The sequence below is a fragment of the Balaenoptera acutorostrata genome, chromosome 4 (assembly GCF_949987535.1).
Source record: "Balaenoptera acutorostrata chromosome 4, mBalAcu1.1, whole genome shotgun sequence".
Lineage (NCBI taxonomy): Eukaryota > Metazoa > Chordata > Mammalia > Artiodactyla > Balaenopteridae > Balaenoptera > Balaenoptera acutorostrata.
Window position 1 is genome coordinate 70065932 of NC_080067.1, and position 16120 is coordinate 70082051.

General features: G+C 40.1%; 1 non-coding gene and 1 pseudogene across 1 annotated transcript; both read right to left on the minus strand.

Annotated features, from left to right (window-relative positions):
- Positions 1-3427: 3427 nt before the first annotated feature.
- Positions 3428-3558, minus strand: LOC114235660 (small nucleolar RNA SNORA18). The gene has a single exon (XR_003621784.1). It is a non-coding gene; the product is annotated as a small nucleolar RNA SNORA18 (small nucleolar RNA).
- Positions 3559-9835: 6277 nt separating this feature from the next.
- LOC130708067 (putative uncharacterized protein MSANTD5) lies at positions 9836-16023 on the minus strand (annotated as a pseudogene).
- Positions 16024-16120: the final 97 nt, after the last annotated feature.

Here is a 16120-nt window from a genome sequence, read left to right on the forward strand (position 1 = left end):
TTTGCATGCCACAACAAAGGAGCCTGCAAGCCACAACTAGGGAGCCTGTGAGCTGCAACTAAGGCGCCTGCCTGCCGCAACTAAGACCTGGTGCAACCAAAATAAATTAAAAAAAAAAAAAATATATATATATATATAGAATGATTTTTTTTAAAAGACACAGCTTCCAACTGAAAAGACTTTTAAAAATCCGTTTAATGAAGATTCATAGAGTTTTCATATTACTTTTTAAATGCATGAATAAAAAGTAAAATATAAACTAAGTTTATGTGATACTACTCAAATACTTTAATAAATTGTTTTATGTATTCTGGGTGTGAAAGATAGCTACATATCTTCTCTTGGTTTTGCTATATGAGAAATAAAAATGCAAACTTAGCAAATGTGAGAAATACAGCATTTTACAAAATGCTAAATTAAATGAAAATTCCAAAATTCTAAACACTTGCCTTGTAAATTATTATTGCTTAAAGTATATAAACATGAATATGGGCATACAACTGAGTTGAGTTTTTATCTGAATGATTGGTGTCATTAGAAACTTGTCTTGAAAACCTCAGATGATATTGCAATTTATGAGAATCTGGTGAGTTTCTTCACTTCCCTTTATGTGTAAACTTAGAAGATGTGATATCTTTCTGATAAAAGTTTTTAAATAGTATTTAGTGAACTTTAATGCCAACTTAATATATTTTTCTAAAATCTTAAATTGTCTTTGGAAACTTAGACTAATAGTTTATTGAGATACCTAGTTAAGAATCAATATTTACCTGAGACTTTGAAAAATATTAAAATTCAGAGTGCCAGTGGACTTCCCTGGAGGTCCAGTGGTTAAGACTCTGTGCTTCCACTGCAGGGGGCCTGGGTTCGATCCCTGGTTCCAGGAACTAAGATCCTACATGCCGTGCAGCATGGCCAAACAAATAAAATAATAAAATAAAATAAAATTCAGAGTGCCAAGAACTGTGAAGAATCTAAGATTTTACTCTAATTTCAGCCAACAAGCTAGCCTTCCGCAGTTTCATGGACAGTGGCAGAAGACACAGGACACCTGGGTCAGAGATAGTATTACTCCCAGCAATCCCAGCATTTCACCAGTCCCCTAAGTGCCAGTTCCCACAGAGTGACACAAAGAGGGTCAGGGGATACCCGCATTGCCCACACAGTGGATTGCATTACAGGAGGGGAACCCTGAATTTGAAGAACATGAATATTTTATAATGAGCAGTAAGCCCACCTGAACTTTGTACTGGAGGGAGACATCACTACGATGGGCAATAAATAAAAACAGCCTTTGCTCTGGAGGAAGACACAATCTCTATCTCCTGTTTGTTCACTGTACAAACATCTTTGAAAGATAGTCCAGAACAAAGTTAATCATTGCTTCTGCTCTTATGATGTGCAGAATCATGAGAACCCCATGGAGAATGGTCTCCCAACACAGAGAGAAATAAAAAATAAAATGCATAGCTCCTACACAACACCTATGCATGGTTTTATATATGTATTCTTATTTATGCATGAACACTTTTTTCCTTTAGAATACTCAAATTAAGATTAAAAAGCATATAAACATCAAATTATGATATACTTGATAAAGTTGTTTTAAGAGCTGGAGTTTTAAAGATTTAAGTATTGTCATTTAAACTCACATGACTATATATGTGTGTGAATGCATATGTACATATCAAAGTTACATTAAGGTTAATAATTTTAAAAAATTATATATAACAGAGGAGAGATGACTTGCAGTTTGGGAAAAGAAAATTGGTCTCTGGGTATGCCATCTATTGTCAACATGAAGCAGGTAGAAGTTCTTTGCCTAAATTATATTCTGACATGGGAGCAAAGATTGTCACACCTCTGTGTGTGCCCTCTCCCTTTGTGCAAGTGTGCCAATATTTATACTGATCCTTGTGATACTTTTGAGTGCTTCATGATTGTACCCAGGTTCCTGACTGCTAAAAGAATTATTATTATTATGTTTCCACTGTTATCTCTCTATGGCTGTTATAAAATAGCCACTTCTAATTTTTAGTCACCTTTGCTATTATTTTTATCAACTCTCCAGTCTCTTAGGGCTACTTTTTCATATATTACCCATTTCTACAACTTGACCCCAAACTCAGAAGCTTTGGACACTCACAGGATGTCATTTTCACTTCAACTGTCTTTGCTGCTCCCCAGACTAACAAAGATCTGCTCCCTCGCCTTGTCCAGTTCAGCACTCGCCAACAAGGAGGAGAGTCCAGGAGTGAATAGGCATGATCTGTATGCTGCAGTTTTTTCCAGAATTGCCCTAGAGTCTTGTAAAAGCTGCCCTTTTTTTTTTTTTTGCCAGCCCCTCAATGTTGAAAACGATGCTAAGAGATGGCATTCCTCTCCTCCTTGGGAACCCAGTGAAGAGTTGTTGATATGAGTGTGCTCTCGTGATTGCAAGCATCTGTTTAGGATGAGTGGAAACAGCCACAAAGAAAGGTAGACACAATGACTATCCACAAAAGACTTCTAAGAGACAGTTTATTCCCAGGTTTGGAATACCCTTGTCTGTTAACAACAGTTGGATACACTTCGCAGGAGAGATTGTAAAAGAATTTTGTTTTAAGGCCCTACACGTATATAGCAATGCCTTCATTGATTTTTCCATCTTAAATTAATCAAGGGTAATGTTAAAATAGAAATCTTAAAGAAGAAGAAAAAGGAGAAGGAGGAGGAGAAAGAGAGGAGAAGGAGTAGGCAGGGAAGAAGGAAGGACCAACCAACTGGCTAAAGATTTTGAAAAACTAGATTAAAGTGGCCAGAAATATTGTCCATAGCCAAGAAGCAAGTAGCAGAGGTTACCTCTGGGGAGAGGAGCTAGAGGGAAAGGGGTATGAGGAAGACTTCTTTTTCACCATTTACCCTTTTGTTCTTTTGCATTTTGTACAAAGTTTATAATTGCTTATCAAAAAGTTCATATAATAACACTCTTCCAAATTACAATGTCACATACATGACGCTTGAATTACATTTCTTTTTTTTTTTTCTGCACAAAGTGTATAGGGTTTTTTTAATTATGTGTAACACAAAGTTATTTAAGTCAATAAATTTTTAAGGAATTTCACATGTTCTGATTCTTTCCACTGCCAATCTTAGTTCCTCCAAACTCATAATCTTCAAGATAAAGTAGCCCTTTCAAAAAGAAGTTATCGTGTGAGTCAGCCCTGTAATCTTTGGGATCCAATTTCCTCAAGCGATTTACTTTAGGACCATGTTTAGGGTCAGGCGATGGATCTGCCTGGTTCTGAATTTGACACCCTCTAAAAATGTATTAGGTTCAAATCATATTCACTCCTAAGCCATCACACCCTAGAACAGTACAGATCATTGGGATATGCCAATACCTAAGATAAAAAGTTTGTTAGGTTTTTCATAGTTTACTTGGCAGCTCTGTCTTGTAGTTCTTACCCACAGATCTAACAGGTAGTTCTATGAGTAAAGGAAACCACACAGTTAATCTATGAGGCGTTTCCAACGATGTAGGTTTACAGAAAAAGCCCCATCGGGATAGACCTCAACCTGAATTACATTTCTTGCAGATATAACTGCACATGTGCAAATAATGATGGGGGAAACCTGTTCATGGCAGCATCGTGTGTAATAGCAAAAGATGGGAGGCATCTAAATATCCCTGAAGGGGATGAGTGAAAGGAACTGTGTACATCCACACAACAGGATAAAATGCAGACCCACGAAAGGATCAAGAAGCCTATTATGCACTGATACAGAATCTGTATCTCCAAAATATATTAAGTAAAAAAATAAATAAATAAAAGAAAAAGATGCAGAAGTAAACTATGCTATCACTCTCTGTAAAATAGACATGCATTTCCTTGCTTATATGTTAACAACTATACCTAAAGGATACAGAGGAATAATATTATTGGTTGAATCTTGGGAGAAAATTAGGTGGCAGTAAGACAAGAGTAAGAGGATGGCTCTTCACTATATACACTTTTGTACCTTTTAAACTTTAGGTCTTATAAATATATTACCTATTCAAAAAATAAAAATAAGCATTTTTTGAAGGGGATAATAGTAAATGTTACCAATTTCAGAAAACCTCATCCATAGGCATTTTCTACACCTCCACCAAAGTTCAACTGGTATCCCAATAAAATCCATTTAGACCATCTCTGAAATTATCATGAGACTATGAGAAATAGAAAGAACATGGCAACTGAATTATTCTGTAGAGATAAATGAGGAAACCCAAGTAATTTTCTGCAGATGAAAACTTTTTTCGATTTATAAGTATACATATATCAGAGTGCTCTTCTTTTTTTTTTTTTTTTTTTTAAATTTATTTATTTATTTATTTATTTTGGCTGTGTTGGGTCTTCGTTTCTGTGCGAGGGCTTTCTCTAGTTGAGGCAAGCGGGGGCCACTCTTCATCGCGGTGCGCGGGCCTCTCACTGTTGTGGCCTCTCTTGTTGCGGAACACAGGCTCCAGACGCGCAGGCTCAGTAGTTGTGGCTCACGGGCTTAGTCGCTCCGCGGCATGTGGGATCTTCCCAGACCAGGGCTCGAACCCGTGTCCCCTGCATCGGCAGGCAGACTCTCAACCACTGCGCCCCCAGGGAAGCCCCTGAGTGCTCTTCTTGCTATGAGTTTTTAAAAACTTTTAAAATTGTGATATAATTTTAGACTTACAGAAGAATTGCAAAAATAATACAGATAGTTCTTGTACACCACCTTTCACCCAGCTTCCCCTAATGTTAACATCTTGCATAATCATATTACAATTATCAAAGATAAGAAATTAGCATTGGTGCATTACTACACCACAGACTTCATTCCAACTTCTTGTGACATTTTAAATCATGTTTCAAAACCTACTTGATTCAGGTGAACTTCCCTGGTGGCGCAGTGGTTAAGAATCCGCCTGCTAATGCAGGGGGCATGGGTTCGAACCCTGGTCCGGGAAGATCCCACATGCCACGGAGCAACTAAGCCCGTGCGCCACCACTACTGAGCCTGTGCTCTAGAGCCTGCGAGCCACAACTACTGAAGCCCGCACGCTCTAGGGCACGTGTGCCACAACTACCGAGCCTGCATGCTGCAACTACTGACGTCCACGCACCAAGAGCCTGTGCTCCACAAGAGAAGCCACCGCAATGAGAAGCCTGTGCACCGCAACAAAGAGCAGCCCCCACTCGCCTCAACTAGAGAAAGTCCGCGCGCAGCAACGAAGACCCAACACAGTCAAAAATAAAAAAATAAATAAAAATAAACCTACTTGATTCAAAAAGCAAGCCATTAAGAACATAAACATTATTTCTTTCTGTTACACAGCAAAACAGATTGTATTTTTTGTCTTTAGATTTTAATTTTTGTCACAAATATTTTTGTAAATGTTCAAAATAGCTAGAGAGTATTCTGAAGATTTTTAAATGTTTGTATAGGTGTACAATAAGGCAAACTGAATTCATACTGGAAAAAGTGGCATCTGTAGAATTGTGGATTTGGCTTAAGGGACTTAAATTATGGCCTGAGAGTAGTATTCATGTTTCATCAATTGATCACAAGCTTTTGCTAGTCAAAAAATTTGTGAATTAGCCACTTAATGAAAGAGATTTCAATTCCATTCCTGAGTCTACCATCAAACGCAGTGGTTCTCAAAGTGTGGTCCCCAGACCAGCAGCATCAGCAGCAGCTGGGAGCTTGTCAGAATACGTGAATTTCCAGTCATGTGTGTTTAAGCAAGCCCTGCGTGATTCTAAAGGCTAAACTTTAAAAATCTCTGATTAGAAGTGTTTCAATGACTAAAAGGAGGGGAGAAGGAGAAGGGAGGAACTAATAGAGAACAGGAAATTCTCAATGGAACATTCAACCTGCCTGCTTGTTAACAGGAAGGTCTTGGTTCAAACTTTACTTGTTTGTTTCCAAGAAATAGATTGTACTTCATTTCTTTTAAATACAGACTTACCTTTGCTATACATCAAGGTTTCACCTTTTTTTTTTAAAATAAATTTATTTATTTATTTATTTATTTTTGCTGTGTTGGGTCTTCGTTTCTGTGCGAGGGCTTTCTCCAGTTGCGGCAAGCGGGGGCCACTCTTCATCGCGGTGCGCGGGCCTCTCACTATCGCGGCCTCTCTTGTTGCGGAGCACAGGCTCCAGACGCGCAGGCTCAGTAGTCGTGGCTCACGGGCCCAGTTGCTCCGTGGCATGTGGGATCTTCCCAGACCAGAGCTCGAACCCGTGTCCCCTGCATTGGCAGGCAGACTCTCAACCACTGCGCCACCAGGGAAGCCCAAGGTTTCACCTTTGACCTGAGTGAACTGGTTCCAAAGACTACAAAATGATTAATGTAGAACCTCTGCATTGATAACCTCTTCTGCCAGAAACCGATTTGATCACTTTCTCATTGGGAAATGAGTATAATAACTCCTCACTTTGCACAGTTCTGATATGCACAAATTTCAGTTCCAGCGGTCTAAATTAAGACCAGTCCCCCAATACCTGTGAGTAATGACATAGGACAAACTTCACTGTCCTTAAAGCACTAGGGAAATAAGAGATGTGTATCATGATCTGTAGCCAATCACATCAATTCTTTCAAAGTCCGTTGCCGACTAGTCACCGTGCATTTGTTATTCAGTATGCAGTTGCTGCTTTGTCTTCCAGTGATAAAGCCCACCTGACATTTTACAAAAATGAATGACTGAAAGAATTGTCCAAGAAAGATTAAAGTGCAGCACACACACACACACACAAAGGAAAAGTGATATCGCTAGAAGTGAAGTGAAATTGGAAGTGATTAGAAGATACCGCCGGGGGAATGTTGACACCGCTGCCATTCTTGAGACTCCAGGCATGCAGCCAGGGGAACTTTGGGAAGGTGAAATTAGCGACATAAATGAGGAAAGTGGTTGTGACCCCAAGGATGAAGATGTGCCAGTGGAAGTGATGTCTGCAAAATCCTTCACGTTGAACAATCCTCAGAGAGATTTCGTACCATAGAAATCACAAAAGATAAAATCTTGGAAGCAATAATAAGTTGTCAAATTGTACTCCCCTGAGAGGCGGGAGCTATATAAGTGGATTGGTGGACTTTCAGGGAATTAGGAGCTGAAAAATTGTGTAGTAAGTTGGAAATATTTTAGATCAGAGATTGTTGTTGTATCTCGTAGAAGTTACCTTTGCTGACGGAAAATCAAGTCACAATCAAGCTAAGAAGAGGATTATAACCCGGGACAGAGATTCGCAGAAGCTCTGACAACTGTTCCACTGGTCAAGAGTTAGAGGTGCAGTTTTATACATTCCTGAGACAGAATTTATGTATCACATTTACAGGTTAGCATTGTACGTCAAGTTCATCAGAGATGTTTTGGTCAGTTATGTGTGTACAGAGTGAGCCTTTGGTCAATGTGACCCCCTGTATGGGATGAAAAAGAAATATTAATCTTAAAATTACCTTGCTGGTGTCTGAAGAAAGGGACCGTTTCTCTCAACAGTTGATTATATCGTCCTGGTTTGAGGAGGTCTGGTTAATGTACCACGCTGATGCACATTGCGCATTGGGAAAGGCCCACCACAAAGAGGGGCGTTTTTCTTTCCATCTTAGTTTGATTGTCTTGTCATAGAAAATTTATGATTTTTCCTCATCACCTTTATCATCTAAAGTTTGATTTCTTTCTGGTTGTCATTCTCAGTAAGTTACTGGTCTGGTAATAATTAAATTATTGTCTATTTTTTTTTCTGAAAGATATAAATACTTGTGAATTTTCTTTAGTAAGCTAGAATAGGATTTTTGGCTCTTCTCCCACATTTATGGTGATTAAAAAGAAGGACGGGAAGGAGAAAAAGGAGAGGACAAGGGAGGGGAGAAAGGGGGAGACTGGAGAAGGTGCTCTGTTCACCCACCCATCCATCCCCCTTCCAGATTATTCTTTTATGGTATTTTGTCTTTTTCTTAGGTATTCAGTTATTCAATGTCTTAGTCATTTTAAATGTTCTATTTTGTGTTCTCTTTCAGATAGTCTTTCTAATACCAGAAGTTCATGGCCACTGAGTCCTACTGCTTGTTGTAAGTGCTGACTCTCAACAGGGTGAGTTGTTTCCACGTATGTTTCGATTATGATCAAAACATATGATCTGTAGCAGGGCTTGCTTTTTCCTGAGAGAACCCATTGTGCCCTGGGTGAAGAAGAGTCCTGGCAGATCCATTCTCTGTTGACTTCCAACAAGAGTCTTGGGGTGTCACTGGGCTTGGACACATTTTTATATTAAATTCCCACCTTGGGTTTGGGGGACTTCATTGGTAAAAGAAATTCAATCTCCAAACCTCTATGAGAAACTGGACTCTGAGATGTTAACAATGGGGGAAACTGGGTAAGGGGTATATGGAGGAACTCTGTGTACTATCTTTGCAACTTTTCTGCAAACCTAAAATTATTCCAAAATAAAAAGGTGATTTTTCAAAAGGGAAGCCCCTAGGTTAGACCCTTAGGTAGCCATGGAGTCAGCTTGCATGCATCCTGGTCCTGTGTTCATTTCCATCTTCATTTTGTGTATCTGCAATATCCCTTTTGCCTTGCAAGTTCAGCTATGAATTTAAAATAATTTTGTTGTAATTCATCTAGCATATCTGAGAGTTATTACAGGTAGATTTTCAGGTCATATCAGTCCACTGCACATGGAACTTAATTTCCTATTTTCTCTTTAATCCACACAAATTAGGCTTTTATCCCCACCAGTGAAACTGGTCCAGTCAACCTTACCAATAACATTCATCTTGCAAACCCAGTGGTAAATTCTTAGTAGTCAGATACTCAGTCTTTTGTTAGCATTTGAACAGTTGAGCATGCCTTCCTTGAAACCCTTTATTCTCTTGGTTTGTCACACCTTCCTCTTGTTTCTCGTACTTCAGTGGCCTCTCCTCAGACTTTTTTGTGGTCTCTCTCCTCTGCTGACCTTCAGATGTTGAGTGCCTCTGGACTCAGTCTTCCACTCAGTCTCCTATAATTCTGCACTCACTCCATGGGTGATATTATCCAGTACAGTGATTTTAAATATTCTTATGCCACGACTCCCAAATCGAGATCTTAGGACCTGATGACCTGATTTCTTCTCCTACCCCTGCCCCCCTGCTTCAGGTCCCCAGACTCATTTATACAACTGCCTACTCAATATCCCTGCTTAATGTCAAATTTAATAAAGCCCAAACAGAACTCTCCATCTGGTGCCAAAAATAAGATATGTTGTTCAGTATATGCCTGTGGTAGGCCTTAACCAGATCTGGCGATGTAGCAGCAAATAGAAAAGTAAATCACCATGGCATAGCAAAACCTCTTTATGGGGACTTCCCTGGCGGTCCACTGTTTAAGACTCCGTGCTCCCAATGCAGAGGCATGGGTTCGATCCCTGGTCAGGGAACTAAGATCTCGCATGCCGCAAAAAAAAAAAAAACCTCTTTATGGAGTAGTAGGTAGACCTTAGAGTGGGAACATGGCCCTTCCCCAATAATAGTATGAGATGGTAAAATCACAGTTTTCTACATTGACCACCAAATTTCAGGTATACCTTCATGAGGGCCTTCAATCCAGAGATCTACTATTTTATCAATACTATCTTTGGAAAGTAAACTTCTAGATAGCCAGAGTAAAGGAGAGAAAGTTGCCTAACTACATGGAGTAGGGGAGGAATTCCTGAAGTCTGCTTTTTCTTTTTTCTTTTTTTCTCATTTAATTTCACATTTATTCTCATTGCACTGGGCTGGGAAAGGAAGGAGTTGTGAGTGTATAGAATTGCACTATTGCACTGTCTTTCAGACAGAATTGGGATCCAGGTTCTAACTTCCTTTGAGTTCAGGATCTGAATCAGAGTCAGAGGAGGTTGACTGCAGCTGGAGGCTGGGGGCTGCTAGGAAAAAGGCAGGGATCAGGAATGTACTTGACCTCGGAGAATTCCTGTTCCAGGGCTCCCATCCAGGTACCTGAGGATCCTTCATGTAGATCACATGTTGGGGCGGTGGGCACAGGAGCTCCCCAAAGGGAATATGACTGGCACAGGCCTGGGACTGGTATTCAGGAGGTGGGAGGCTGGTCACATGTGCACAGGGAGGACCTGAGAAGACATAGTCCAACCATCTGCATCCCAGGATCCTGTGAAGGGGCCTCTCCATAAGGACAAGGCCAGGGCTTGCTCCTTGACCTCTGGTTGGCCTCATGAATAGTGGAGCATAAGTCATGCAAATTTATAAGCATTTGGAGACAATTGTTGCCACTCTTCTTTATGCCCCTGTGCTTGCGACCCTGGGCAATTGCTTTTGGCTGTACATGAGTCTTCTTCTCACCACTTCACATTCAAGGAATTCCCATTCTTGTAGGAAACTTCTGATTTCCTGGTCACTCTAAGGTTTAATTAACTGGCCTGTTGGCTTTTCTGATCCCTGGGTTTATTTTTCCTTCTTTACTTCCTGGGGGGTTGCCAATGATTTCAGCCTGAAGTGTCTATTTTTTATTCCTGAGTTTTCTCTACAGCCACAGGGTTCTAATCCAGGGTCAGCAAAGAGCTGGTGTCCAGGGTCATTTGAGCATGGGCCACTGCCTGTACTCCTTGCTTGGCCCTTGCAGTAAACCTTTCTCTGCTCCAAACCCCGATGTTTCAGTTTGTTTGGCTTCACTGTGCACTGTGCACACGAACCTGGGTTCGGCAACACAGGCACTTACTCTGGCATGCTGGAATTCAGCAGAGCCTGGACGTGCCCGAGTATAGAAATGTGTTTGCTCCTCTCTGCTCTGGCAGTTTCTAACTGCTTTTTCAACAGACTTTCAACCAGTGTTCATGTTTTAATCTCACATCCCTACATCCAAAAAAACATGGTCCTACCAATTTCTGAGTCTTTTGGTTGTTCTGCAATACAAATGAGGTTGCTTATCAGCTTTCCCCACTCTGAATTTAGGACTAAGCTTTCTCCCATCTGCTAATTTTCTCATCATTTTCTCATTTGCTTTCCAATTTAAGTTTTGTGAGCTGTTGTCTCTTTTCCAATTTTCTTGAGCGTTTAAGTCTTTTCAGCAAGACTTTTTACCATTATTTCAGTGGGCTTTCAAGAGATGGCAGAGGTTTAATATCAACCTTCTAACTTTAACCAAAATCAAGACTTTAATACATAGGGACAAAGGTCCCTATTTGAAGGAGGAGGGTGGGATGGAGCAAAGGCGGGGCCACTGATACCCTTAGGAACCTAACAATCCACCTAGATCCACAAACTATTCAGAGTTGCCTGGGAAGCTTTGAAACCTCAGTTCACACTAGTTAGCCCAGGGTGAATTCTCATCACAATTCTCTCAAGGAATGCATTCAAATGCAAGCATTTTGAAGTAAATCATTTAATCTCTATACAATCTCTGTACAATCTGTACAAATCTCTGTATAACCCCTCCACAGTTTTTTACCTCTAGGAACCAGGGTCACTGCAAAGAAGGAAGGCAACCAAATTGGAAAATAGGTGCCCCAAAGGAAGATGTAGTACCTATTCCTCAATCTGTATTCTGTGAGAGTCTAGCCCCTCAGTGATTCCCACTGTCCACAAGTATCTGTCTATCTTAGCAGACAGCCTTTGGGCTGATTAATCTAAACTCATATAGAAATGCACTCCCTGACTCTACTTTTTAGCCTCAGAACTTCATTTAGTTCGTTTGATAGATTTTCCTTTCTTTGTCTGCTTCAGGGAGTCTATCAGATTGAACAGCTAATTCCAAATTAGAGAGAGCAGGAAAAACAGGAAGCTTCCCATTCAAGGCCCCAAAGGATCTTCTGCCTTTCCCCTCCTTGGGCAAGACAGGGAGTTCAGTCCCAAGCGTCTCCTTGCCTTCTGGAAGGAGTTTGCCAGCTGGCTTTACCATAGCACCACCTTGCCCAGGAACCAAGTTTTGAGGTGTGTTTAGAGTTAAATCTATTAGAATCATCTTTTGTGTTTTTGTTTTTTTTTTACTTGCAGAGCCAGCAGAAAGACAGCTAAACACAGGGTCTGGGGTTTTTTCATCAACTAACAGACATCAGCTTATAGAGAAAGATAGGTCATATAAAATCAAGGCTGTTAAAGTCAACTACAATTTAAGTGAACAAATTACATTTTCTACTGCAAACTCATTCTGCAGATTAAAGAAACACTGCAAAGTTATATTTGTTTTGCAATAGAAGGGAGTTTAAACATGAATGATCAGCTCAGGAAAAACAGCTAGTAGCAGTGGACATCTCAGGAAAAGTTTCGGTGTTTCTATTGAACATCACAAGAGACAGAGCCTTACAAATTATAATTAAATAAGATTTTTCCTCCACTGGTCTGGGCTGCTTATTCCTGATATCACCAAAGTGTACATATTCCTGGTTCTTGACTTCTGAGCTTACTGTGGAGGATAATACTTTGAAAATTTCAAGTATTTAACGTAATAGGTTTCTTGACCACCGCCCCCTGCCAAAAAATGACATTACAGCCCATATAATTTCTTTTATTTGGGTCAATTGTGAGTATAAAATTTTAAAGTTACTTTTCAAAGGAATTTTAAAGGAAAATAAAAATAGAAGCCTCTAGCAAGCAAAGGGGCACTATGCCTTGACCATCTTCTCTCTTCAGACGCGAAGGCTTTCCCAAACAGAGGCAGTCCCAGGGAACACCAGCTAGTTATGCATCACCTCAGCCTTTCTACGGGAGTCAGGAAGATGGCAGAGTGCCCACCCCCTTTATTTTTTCGAAGTCCTATTAATATAATAAAAAAAAAGTTTTCATCAGAAACAACTGACAATTAATATTTAGTTGGTTATTCACAGACTTTAGTTGGCCTATCATTCAGAATTCAGAACTGGAAACCAAGATCTAATTTGCCTCTGTCCTGGTCTGGCTAATGACTACAGATTTAGTAGGCCTACAATCCATCTGAAACAGTGTATCACAAACAGAAAAGTTCAGATGAGCTATATTGACACACAGTATTTATTTTGATTTTTTTGGTAATTACTTTAATCAGTATTAGAAAATACAAGAAATTAAACCTACGATTTCACTCAAGCGAAGTAAATGCAAATTGACTTAAAAATTAGGTAAATAATTCAGGTGGTACTCAAGTATGGCAAAAATCATGAAGCCTGAATAGTTGAAGAATGGCTGGATTTATTCCAAGGAAATGAGGTCTATAAACTGCCACTTCACTTCTAGGTCTACTGCACCCCAGTTTCAGATGCAAGGAGTGGACCTAAGGACCACCACCACCCAGCCTATGCTCCAGGCCCACTTTCAAATGTGGGCAAATTCACCAAACAAAATTCACAAACAGCAACAGCAGAAGTAACAATACCAAAGCAACTGATGGAGCAGTGAAGAGGAGGAAAATGCTGAGCTTTTTTCCTTAATGTAGTAGGGTTAGGAGAAATTTTATTTTTAAAATGCCCTTTATTGTTTTTAAAGTATTGTTTGTGCAACAAAAAAGATAAAAACTTGCAAGTAGAACTCATTTTGTTTTACAGTCCAGACAGTCTAAAACAGCTTCTTCTTAAAAGTAGTACCTTTATGTAAATCGTCACCGTTTCAGTAAGTAAATGCAGGCCTACAAGTCCAGGGGATAAAAATGGTCACATAAGCTGAAGGGGACATCAGGATGTGTCCTTTTTTGAATATGAATAGCAGGAGTAGTTTTACTCTTTAAAAGAAATTAAAACAGCATATCAACAGTACAACTCACTGTAGGAAATAGATAATATCCCTTCATCTTTGTAGTTTTACTATTTATTCTTCTAGTTATTCACTCATTCATTCAAAAACATTTAAGGGCTTACTATATGTCTAAGGAATTACTGCCAGCAGTGAAAAAATTCTTTTCCTCATCAGTCTGTTTGACCTAAGAATAAAAGAAGCAAAAACATCATTTTGCCATTTTTGGATTAAAATTCACAACTTCCTAGAAGCTATTCTGGATCAACTCTACTCTATGCTAACAATGCCTTTACTGTCTCTTCTTGGTTCTTATTTTATACACTATTCAACAAAGTTGATTGGTTGCTGTGGCAGGCAGAATAATGTTCCCCCCAAATAGGTTGGCTTACAATCGCTAGATGGCTTTACAATTGTCAGCGGAGGCTACTGGAGAGTAAAACTAAAGTAGGTGGTCACACAGGGAAAGAAGCGGAGTTTTAGCATCATTTGCAGTATAAATGGCCTCACATGTTCCAGGTTAGCAAAGAAGCATTGTAGTTGACTTAGAGATGGCCATCTAATTTTAGATCTCAGGTAAGTGGAAAAGTTTCACAGTATGCTCTGTGTTGATATGCAAAACTTTGTTAATGTGTATGTTTTGTTTGGATCTTTATCTCATTTTTTACTTACTGATGCTATTTAGTAAGCACTTGAGAATGTGGTAAGCACAGCATTTATTAGAAATACATGGTAGAGTTGCTGGCAATGTGGGTCTGGATTTTTGCTGAATTTTGGATTAGGAAACTTTCTTACCTTGAAACCCCTTGAGCAATTGTGACTTCAACCAGAGTTTAGCCCTTGATTATTTCCTGTTAAGGGACTCTGGAAATCCTCCACAGCATGTAACAGTAGTGCTAAACCTAAAGAAAACACTCAACAATTAGGTGTTGTTGATTGATTTCACCCTATGGTTGATTGATTTCACCCTGTAGACTCAAGTGAGACTAAATTGTTGGCCATTTTTCTCATTTAGTATTTTCTTCAGTTTCCTGGATCCCGGGAGATTTTTAGTAGGTTTTGGACGAGCCAACAAGGATCTCTGACCTCCATTCTCAGAAAATGTCTGGCATTACCGCAAATCTGGATTTGAACATTATAAAGGGTAGATAGGGAGCATCATCACTAGACTGAGGGCCAAGTACACTGTCATCTTGGTATTAGTTTTTGTCACAGTTCCTAGCGTGATCATTTTCAAATAAATAAATGATTTTTGGAAAAAAATGTAGTATTTAGAACCAGATATCATGTTGAATACACAAATATAGAAAATTAAGTCATTTTTTTCCCCGTTATCAGACTTTAGGTTGGCCTTCTGAATTAAGGAGAAAATGTTTTCTTGAGTATTCGTGTTATCTTGCAGGGTGGGTAGGACTGTATTTTAAAGTTAAATGACTAAAAATACTATTTTTGGTTTTTATTAACGAGCCTGGGTTAGGGCTACAGTTGAAAACCTCTGGAGCTTTACGAATCATGCAGTTTATTTACGCAGCAAGGGTTGTATTGCTCTCAATTTCAATAAATCAACATTCATTATGTATAAACAATTAAAGCGCAAAAAGCCTTTAAAAAAAAAAAAAAAAAAGACCATAACCCAAACCTGTGTAGTCCCAAAGCAGCATGGAGCTGTACCGGCCGGAAGCATCCATTTAAATTCCTGAGTTACAAGGCACATTACCCCTACATTAGCAAAAGTTTACAATGATTTTATCAGGCATTTCTCACACCTGTTAAAATTATAAGCATTATTTTAAAAAGAGAGCGAGAGAAGACCAGAGGCAACATGAGAAGAATGGAGTTGGCTACTCCAGAGACATCTGCAGAGGACATTACATATTTCTTCTCGCCCTGCACGTTGGACGGTAAACCGGGTCTGATGGGACTTGCTGGGTAGCCGACATTTTCCGTAGCAGGAGTTTCACTGTCAAGGTCTGAAGGATGTTAAACGCTCGTGCCAAAGGCCAGGCGGCTCTCTACCGTCAAGTTAAGTAGCGGTGGGAACGAGCGGAACAGCCCGATTCCCCTCCAGTGCAGAGTGTGGACGTGCCTACCCCTCCGGCACCGAGCACTGCGGGACCGGCGAGCCTGGTCCCACTCGCCGGCGGGAAAGCCAGAGCTGCCAACCGTCCGGCGCGCCCCAGCCTTCCGCCTCCCGGTCCAGCCCGGCGGCCCGGCGGCCTCTGCTTCGGGGACGCGGAAACCCCGTAGGAGCAGGGCGGGCGGGGAACGCGGGTCTGCCTACCGCTTGCTGCAATATTCTTCCGCCGCAGAGCAAAGAGTCCCAACATCCCCCTCCAGGGTCTTGGGATGTTCAACAACGCTGTAAGATCGACAGATAACTAAATTTGGGTTTTCCCACCGATTTGCTTAGGATATTTTCTGAGA